Source organism: Triticum urartu, chromosome 1A (genome assembly GCF_056163025.1).
Source record: "Triticum urartu cultivar PI428250 chromosome 1A, HENAU_Tu73, whole genome shotgun sequence".
Lineage (NCBI taxonomy): Eukaryota > Viridiplantae > Streptophyta > Magnoliopsida > Poales > Poaceae > Triticum > Triticum urartu.
Window position 1 is genome coordinate 222,207,696 of NC_141873.1, and position 9,285 is coordinate 222,216,980.

Here is a 9,285-nt window from a genome sequence, read left to right on the forward strand (position 1 = left end):
ACTCTGAAGATTGTGTAAAGCGATTGCCAGGGGAACGTACGTATACACGGTGTAGAAATATGTGGAGCTGGGTTGGCTATATATGGTAGCAAAAGATTAGCAATAATCAATTCAGAGATGCAATGTTGAATAAACGCTCAACGACGGTACTGTGCTGGTCCTAGACTAGACCGAACTAGAGACGCGAGCCTAGAACACTAATGAGGTCACGTCGTAGCACAACTAGCATCAATGAAGGATACTAAGTAGCTCTGGACAGCAAGATATAAGTGAAGATCACAACAGCAGTAAAGATAATGGTGTGAAACAACAGCCAAGCAGGATATATCAACAACTTTGTCTCCAACTTTCGTCTGAAAAAAATTTGTGCCGATTTTTTTGATTTTCTTTTTCAAGAATGGTATTGACTCAAGCTTTCAAACACAAAAGGAATCACTCAATTCCGAGTTGATATGAGGAGTCAAAAAATTTGAAAACTGGCCTGAAAAACTGGAATAAGCTGTGTTCATGAACTTCGAAGGGCAAAAAGACCTATTTAAAAGCCGATTTTGAGGTGCCAAATATTGAACTAGCTTCTTCAACTATTTAGATGCGGCTCGTCGCTAGCTTTTGGTTGAGTACTCGCAGAGGCAAAACGGACTTCGTATGAGGAAGTTATGCCTGTTTTACTGAACAGTGCACAAAAAGATTCCAATCCGAATTCAACTACGAGATTGAGTCTAAAAAGATCCGAATTTTGTTTTTTTTCTTCTCTTTTTTTTCCTCACACTTTTTTTTTCTTTCTCTCCTTTTTTTCTCTGACTTTTTTTCTCTTTTTTCTCTCGTTTGTTTTCTCTCTTTTTTTCTCCCTCTTTCCAAAACAAACTAGATAAGATGCAGATTGGATCAAGCGAAGATGTGAACGATCTCAACTATTATTATGACAATGAATGGTGGGTAGCACGTGGTGGAAATTGATGGATGGGTGGTGGACAGGGGAAAAGATAATGATACAGTGGTGGCGTGACTAATGTGAACAGAACTCGAAACTCTAAACGAACTAGACACTAAGACCAGCAACTCGACACGACATGCAACCGATAATTCAACTATGCAAGCAATGAAAAGAAAATTGCAAAGGCTCAGACTGGCTTGGACCAAGGATGAATAGATCTAACTCTTTTTTGTGGCTTTTTCTTGGACAATAGGTAAGAAAATAAATCTAATCTAGGAAAACTGGAAATTCTCACTGAGCAACCTGAAAACTGATACCACTTGATAGAGGCGAGGGTCCCGATCTTTCGATGAGATGATACTATCGATTTGGTGGAGATGACTTTGACGATCCGACTACAAACCTGCACGACGTTGCGCCTTAGCAATCGCTAAACCAATCTCCCGAGGTTACTGACGATGCTGGAAGCACGATCAGCCTGACCACGTAGGTCTATTCCTGCACGCAATCGAAGAACAAGCAAGAATATGATAATGCAATCTGAATATTACGAATATAGATGAAGTATTAATAAAGGTGGGGATCCGGAAGCGGTCTTGGTCTGGTCGTTGGACACAAACGAAGTACACGAAGTTGCAATGGCTAACTTTTAACTAAACAAATTCCAAGGAAAAAGCTACTAGATGGATCTACTTATATAGGAGCAAGGGGTGGTGGCCAAGGAGGTGGGATGATGAGGACATCAATACCATTGTTACACCCACAGCCCCTACTGTTACATATACTGGACCAATTACTAGAGCTCGCGCACGCCAATTAAATTACCAGGTACTTTCGTTTCTTGGTAATGATTCTAATGTTCATGAGATTATGATGCTGCCTAAATTGGATACATTTGTTTTGCTTACAAATGAAGGGCCTAGCTTGGAGAAGGATGAACATTGGAGCAAGAACACGCATGGAGTTGATGGCATGCGCAAGGGGATCAAGAACGGAGTTACAAGTGATGATTTCAGGACTTTGAAGCCGCCATAAGGAGTGCATGAAGCCTTGGACGAAATATACAAGATGCCACTTCATAATATTCGTCCATAGGCTATTCTAGGTGCTGCGTCACCTTATTAATGGGTCAGGCCCATGTAATTTCGAAATACTTAAGTATAGGCTATTTTTAGAGTCCGTATGTGTGGGGAAACAAGAGTTAGGGTTGGTTTCGGACCCCACCCCCAAGGGCCACGAAATTCCCCCCTCTTCCTCCATATATACAGCCCTTAGGGCGTCGTTTAGACTTTGGGTTTTGTTTAGATTAAAAGTTTGCCATAGCTGCAACTTTGCGTACTTCGTTTGTGTCCAACGACCAGACCAAGACGTCACAGAACCCCACCTTGATCAATAAAGCTTTCAGCTTATATTCGCGATATCCCGATTGCAATCTCAGTTTCTTGCTTGTTCTTCGTTTGCTCGCAGGAAACAGACCCTCGTGGTCAGGTTGATCGTGCTCCGGCGTGGTCAATAACCCTCGGAAGTTGGTTTAGCGATTGCTAAGGCGCGACGTCTCGCACGTTCGTAGTCGGATCATCAAGGTCGACTCCCACAGAAAACGATAGCCACCATCTCATCGAAACATCGGGACACCTTAGCCTCTATCAAGTGGTATCAGATTTCCAGGTTGCTCGGTGAGATTTTTACAGTTTTTCGTAGATTAGATCGAGTCTGTTCTTCATACCTACAGTCCACGAAAAAAAAGCCACACAAAAAAATTAGGGTTAGTTCATCATATCCGAACCAATCTGAGCCTTTGCATAATCTTTTTAGGGTTTTTGCTTTGTTGAATTTGCGGTTGCATCGTCGTGTCAAGTTGCTGGTCTTAGAGTCTAGTCTTTTAGAGTTTCGAGTTCTGGTCATAAGTTGTCACGCCGCCGCCGCACCATCATCATCGCCCATCTACCACTTTTGCTTATCCGCCACCGCTCTGAATCCATTTCCATATACCACTATCAATTCGTATCCATATACCACCACCAATCTGTATCCATATACCACCACCGCTACCATATACCACCACCGCTGCCATATACCACAACCATATATCCACCACCAATCCGAGTTCTTCTCATATTAGGTTTGTTCTTGAGATCAATCTAAATTCCGATTCGTGTTTCCTTGCCTGCGTAGGTCTCGGAAAAAAAAGAGTCTGGAGACCCCCGGGCAGTTTTTAGGCCAAAATTTTCACGGGCAAATTTTTTTTCCCTATCCTATTTTTAGGCTTTTCTGAGTCTTTTGAGCCACGTGCCATCATAGTGATTTTTTGTCGCACTTTTTCGTCGTCGCTGCCCTGATTTCCGAAAAAAAAGTGCAAATTTTTTTTTCGTGCCCATCCTATCAGTTTGACGAGGGAAGAGTTTTGAGACACTCGCCATTATAGTGATTTTTCGCAAAAAAAAGAGGAGCGCAAAAAAAAGGAGCGCAAAAAAAAGAGCGAAAAAAAAGTTCCAGAGTGTGCTTTTCCCTTATTTACGTGCAGCGCCGTGATTTTGTTAGTGTTCTAGGCTCGCGTCTCTAGCACGGTCTAGCCTAGGACCAGCACAGTACCGTCGTTGAGCGTTTATTCAACTTTACATCTCTGAATTGATTATTGCTGACCCTTTTTGCTACCATACTATAAGCCTTCCCAGCTCCACATACATCTACGTCGTGCGTTTATTCAACTTTACATCCCTGGCAATCGCTCTATCCAAACTTTTGAGAGTTTTTGACTACAACGGTTGCCGATCACCGCCTGCTGCTGGGTAAGAACTGGTAAGAATTTGAGATTTGCTTGACGGATTTGTGACACCCGCCACCACCACCACCTGTTAGTAGTCTGTAGGATCATATTCTTGTGTGTTTCTATTGCTGCTAACCATGCCAGGATCACAAGCCGACGAGACTGACTGGGAGAACTTGACGAACAAGGAGCTTCATGATACGTTTCAGCAAATGATGAATGGACAGGTGCAAGATGTGATAAACAGATTTGAAGAGGCCATGGAGAAGATAGATGGCATGGAGAAGACGTTTGAAACAAAGCTCGATAACAAGTTTGCTGAATTGCTTTCGCATTTCCCACCACCACCACCGGCTGCTCCTGCCGCACCTCTGCAACAACAGCAACAACACCGACTACCTCCACGTCGGGAAACAGCCCTCCGCCGAGCGAGCCGTGTCCCTCTTCAGTCGGGCCAAACTGCTGGTGCTGCTGTTGATACTTCTGTGGCTCCTACTGCTGATGTGGAAGAGGATGCTTATGTGGGAGATTATGAGGATGAGGTTGATCAAAATCAGAACTACGTGCCACCAACAGCACAGCAACCACCAGGTCGTCCACATGCAAATAATGGCAATGGTAGGGCTCACCCTCAGGTACGAGATCATGACCATCTCCCTAAACTAAAATTGAATATTCCACCATTTGAGGGTAGATATGTTCCTGATATATATCTTACTTGGGAGTTAGAAACTGAACAACGATTTACATGTTTACAATATCCCGAGGAGAGACGTGTTCCTGCTGCTGTTTGTGCTTTCACTAGTTTTGCATGTGTTTGGTGGTCTGAGCATTGTAGATTATATCCTATTCCGGCTACTTGGGCTGCTTTGAAAACTGCTATGCGTACTCGTTGGGTTCCACCATATTATCAACGTGAATTACTTCAAAAATTGCAGCGCTTAAGACAGGGAAAAAATTCTGTAGAAGAATATTATCAGGAATTACAAACTGGCATGTTTAGATGTGGTATTGTTGAGGAGAATGAAGCTATGCTTGCACGTTTTATGGGTGGATTAAATAGAGAGATTCAGACAATTCTAGAGTATAAGGAGTATACTAATATCACTCGTTTATTCCATCTTGCTTGTAAAGCTGAACGTGAAGTGCAGGATCGACAGGCATTGGCGCGGACTAACTTTTCTACAGGTCGACCTTCATCATGGACACCACGTGCATCATCTACTTCCACACGTTCTGCTACACCGGCGCCTCCGTCGGCTACCACCTCCAACCGTGATACAATAAAGCAGGCACAAACACCACTATCTGCCAAGAGCACACCATCTGGGCCTGCAAAGAGCTCTTCTTCATCCATGGCATCAACAGGGCAAACACATGATATTATTTGTCGACGTTGCAAGGGTGGAGGTCATTATGCGAGAGAATGCCCATCTAAGCGTGTGATGATTGTTACTGAGGATGGTGGGTATGAGTCCGCTAGTGACTATGATGAGGAGACTTTGGCTCTTATTACACGTGACGAACACGGTGGAGACGATTCTGATCATGAGACACAATACATGGCTCCTGAAGATGCTGACAGGTATGAATGTTTAGTTGCTCAACGTGTTTTGAGTGTGCAGGTTACACAAGCTGAGCAAAATCAGAGGCATAATTTGTTCCATACAAAGGGAGTTGTGAAGGAACGTTCTGTTCGCGTGATCATAGATGGAGGGAGCTGCAATAACTTGGCTAGCAGGGAGATGGTGGAGAAGCTATCTCTCACCACAAGACCACATCCACATCCTTACTACATCCAATGGTTCAACAACAGCGGCAAGGTTAAGGTAACACGTACTGTTCGTGTGCATTTTAGTATCTCTACATATGCTGATTATGTTGATTGTGATGTGGTACCTATGCAAGCATGTTCCTTATTACTTGGTAGACCATGGCAATTTGATAAAAATTCTGTACACCATGGTAGAAACAATCAGTATACTCTTGTTCATAACGATAAAAATATTACTTTGCTTCCTATGACTCCTGATTCCATTTTGAAAGATGATATTAATAGAGCTAATAAAGCAAAACAGGAGACAAATAAGAGTAAAAATCAGATTATGGCAAAAGAATTTGAGCACCAAATGAAGCCTAATAATAAACCATCTACTGTTGTTTGTTTACTTGCCACCAAATCTGATATTGATGAGCTAGATTTTAGCAAATCTGTTTGCTATGCTTTTGTGTGCAAAGAGGCATTATTTTCATTCGAGGACGTGCCTTCCTCTTTGCCCCCTGCTGTCACTAACATTTTGCAGGAGTTCGCCGACGTCTTTCCACAAGACGTGCCACCGGGATTACCACCTATTCGCGGGATTGAGCATCAAATTGACTTAATTCTCGGTGCATCATTACCCAACCGTGCACCATACCGTACCAATCCAGAGGAGACGAAGGAGATTATGCGTCAAGTACAAGAACTGCTCGACAAAGGTTATATACGCGAATCCCTTAGTCCTTGTGCTGTTCCTATCATTTTAGTGCCGAAAAAGGATGGTACGTCGCGTATGTGCGTTGATTGTAGAGGCATTAATAATATTACTATTCGTTATCGTCATCCTATTCCTAGGCTAGATGATATGCTTGATGAATTGAGTGGCTCTACAATATTCTCCAAAGTTGATTTGCGTAGTGGTTACCATCAAATTCGTATGAAATTGGGAGATGAATGGAAAACAGCATTTAAAACTAAGTTTGGATTATATGAGTGGTTAGTCATGCCTTTATGGTTAACTAATGCACCTAGTACTTTCATGAGGTTAATGAACGAAGTTTTACGTGCTTTCATTGGACGATTTGTGGTAGTTTACTTTGATGACATATTGATTTATAGCAAATCTTTGGAGGAACATTTGGAACATTTACGTGCTGTTTTTATTGCTCTACGTGATGCACGTTTGTTTGGTAACCTTGGAAAGTGCACCTTTTGCACCGACCGAGTATCTTTTCTTGGCTATGTTGTTACTCCACAGGGAATTGAAGTTGATAAAGCCAAGATAGAAGCTATTGAGAGTTGGCCGCAGCCCAAAACGGTCACACAAGTGAGGAGTTTCCTTGGCCTCGCTGGTTTCTATAGGCGTTTTGTGAGAGATTTCAGCACCATTGCTGCACCTCTCAACGAGCTTACAAAGAAGGATGTGCCTTTTGTTTGGAGTACCGCACAAGAAGAAGCCTTCACGGTATTGAAAGATAAGTTGACACATGCTCCTTTACTCCAACTTCCTAATTTCAATAAGACTTTTGAGCTTGAATGTGATGCTAGTGGAATTGGATTAGGAGGTGTGTTATTACAAGATGGAAAACCTATTGCATACTTTTCTGAAAAATTGAGTGGGCCTAGTCTGAACTATTCTACTTATGATAAAGAATTATATGCTCTTGTTCGGACCTTAGAAACTTGGCAACATTATTTATGGCCCAAGGAATTTGTTATACATTCTGATCATGAATCTTTGAAACACATTAAAAGTCAAGCAAAACTGAACCGTAGACATGCTAAATGGGTTGAATTCATTGAGACTTTCCCTTATGTCATTAAACACAAGAAGGGTAAAGAAAATGTTATTGCTGATGCCTTGTCTCGTCGTTATACTATGCTTTCACAACTTGACTTTAAAATATTTGGTTTGGAGACCATCAAAGAACAATATGTTCATGATGCTGAATTTAAAGATGTATTGCAGAATTGTAAGGAAGGGAGAACTTGGAACAAGTTCGTTCTTAACGATGGATTTGTGTTTCGTGCTAACAAGCTATGCATTCCAGCTAGCTCCGTTCGTCTTTTGTTGTTGCAGGAGGCGCATGCAGGAGGGTTAATGGGACACTTTGGCGTCAAGAAGACGGAGGATATACTTGCTACACATTTCTTTTGGCCAAAGATGAGACGGGATGTTGAGCATTTTGTTGCTCGCTGCACTACATGTCAAAGAGCTAAGTCACGACTCAATCCTCATGGTTTATATATGCCTTTGCCTGTACCTACTATTCCTTGGGAGGATATATCTATGGACTTTGTTTTAGGTTTACCTCGAACAAAGAAGCGGAGGGATAGCATATTTGTTGTCGTAGATAGGTTCTCGAAAATGGCACACTTTATACCATGTCATAAAAGCGACGATGCTGTTAATGTTGCTGATTTGTTCTTTCGTGAAATTATTCGCTTACATGGTGTGCCAAATACTATTGTTTCAGATCATGATACTAAATTTCTTAGCCACTTTTGGAGATGTTTATGGGCTAAGTTGGGGACTAAGCTGCTTTTTAGTACTACTTGTCACCCCCAAACTGATGGACAAACTGAAGTAGTCAATAGAACTTTGTCTACTATGCTTAGGGCTGTTTTGAAGAATAACAAGAAAATGTGGGAAGAATGCTTGCCTCATATTGAATTTGCTTATAATCGTTCATTGCATTCTACTACTAAGATGTGCCCTTTTGAAATTGTGTATGGTTTCCTACCTCGTGCACCTATTGATTTGTTGCCTCTTCCATCTTCAGAGAAGGTTAATTTTGATGCTAAAGAACGTTCTGAATTGATTTTAAAAATGCATGAGTTAACTAAGGAAAACATTGAGTGTATGAATGCTAAATATAAACTTGCTGGAGATAAGGGTAAAAAACATGTTGTGTTTGCGCCTGGAGATATTGTTTGGTTACATTTGCGTAAAGATAGATTTCCTAATCTGCGCAAATCAAAGCTAATGCCACGTGCTGATGGTCCTTTTAAGGTGTTAGAGAAAATAAATGATAATGCATATAAACTTGAGCTACCTGTAGATTTTGGGGTTAGTCCCACTTTTAACATTGCAGATTTGAAGCCTTATTTTGGTGAGGAAGATGCGCTTCCGTCGAGGACGACTTCATTTCAAGAAGGGGAGGATGATGAGGACATCAATACCATTGTTACACCCACAGCCCCTACTGTTACATATACTGGACCAATTACTAGAGCTCGCGCACGCCAATTAAATTACCAGGTACTTTCGTTTCTTGGTAATGATTCTAATGTTCATGAGATTATGATGCTGCCTAAATTGGATACATTTGTTTTGCTTACAAATGAAGGGCCTAGCTTGGAGAAGGATGAACATTCGAGCAAGAACATGCATGGAGTTGATGGCATGCGCAAGGGGATCAAGAACGGAGTTACAAGTGATGATTTCAGGACTTTGAAGCCGCCATAAGGAGTGCATGAAGCCTTGGACGAAATATACAAGATGCCATTTCATAATATTCATCCATAGGCTATTCTAGGTGCTGCGTCACCTTATTAATGGGCCAGGCCCATGTAATTTCGAAATACTTAAGTATAGGCTATTTTTAGAGTCCGTATGTGTGGGGAAACAAGAGTTAGGGTTGGTTTCGGACCCCACCCTCAAGGGCCACGAAATTCCCCCCTCTTCCTCCATATATACAGCCCTTAGGGCATCGTTTAGACTTTGGGTTTTGTTTAGATCAAAAGTTCGCCATAGCTGCAACTTCGCATACTTCGTTTGTGTCCAACGACCAGACCAAGACGTCACAGAGCCCCACCTTGATC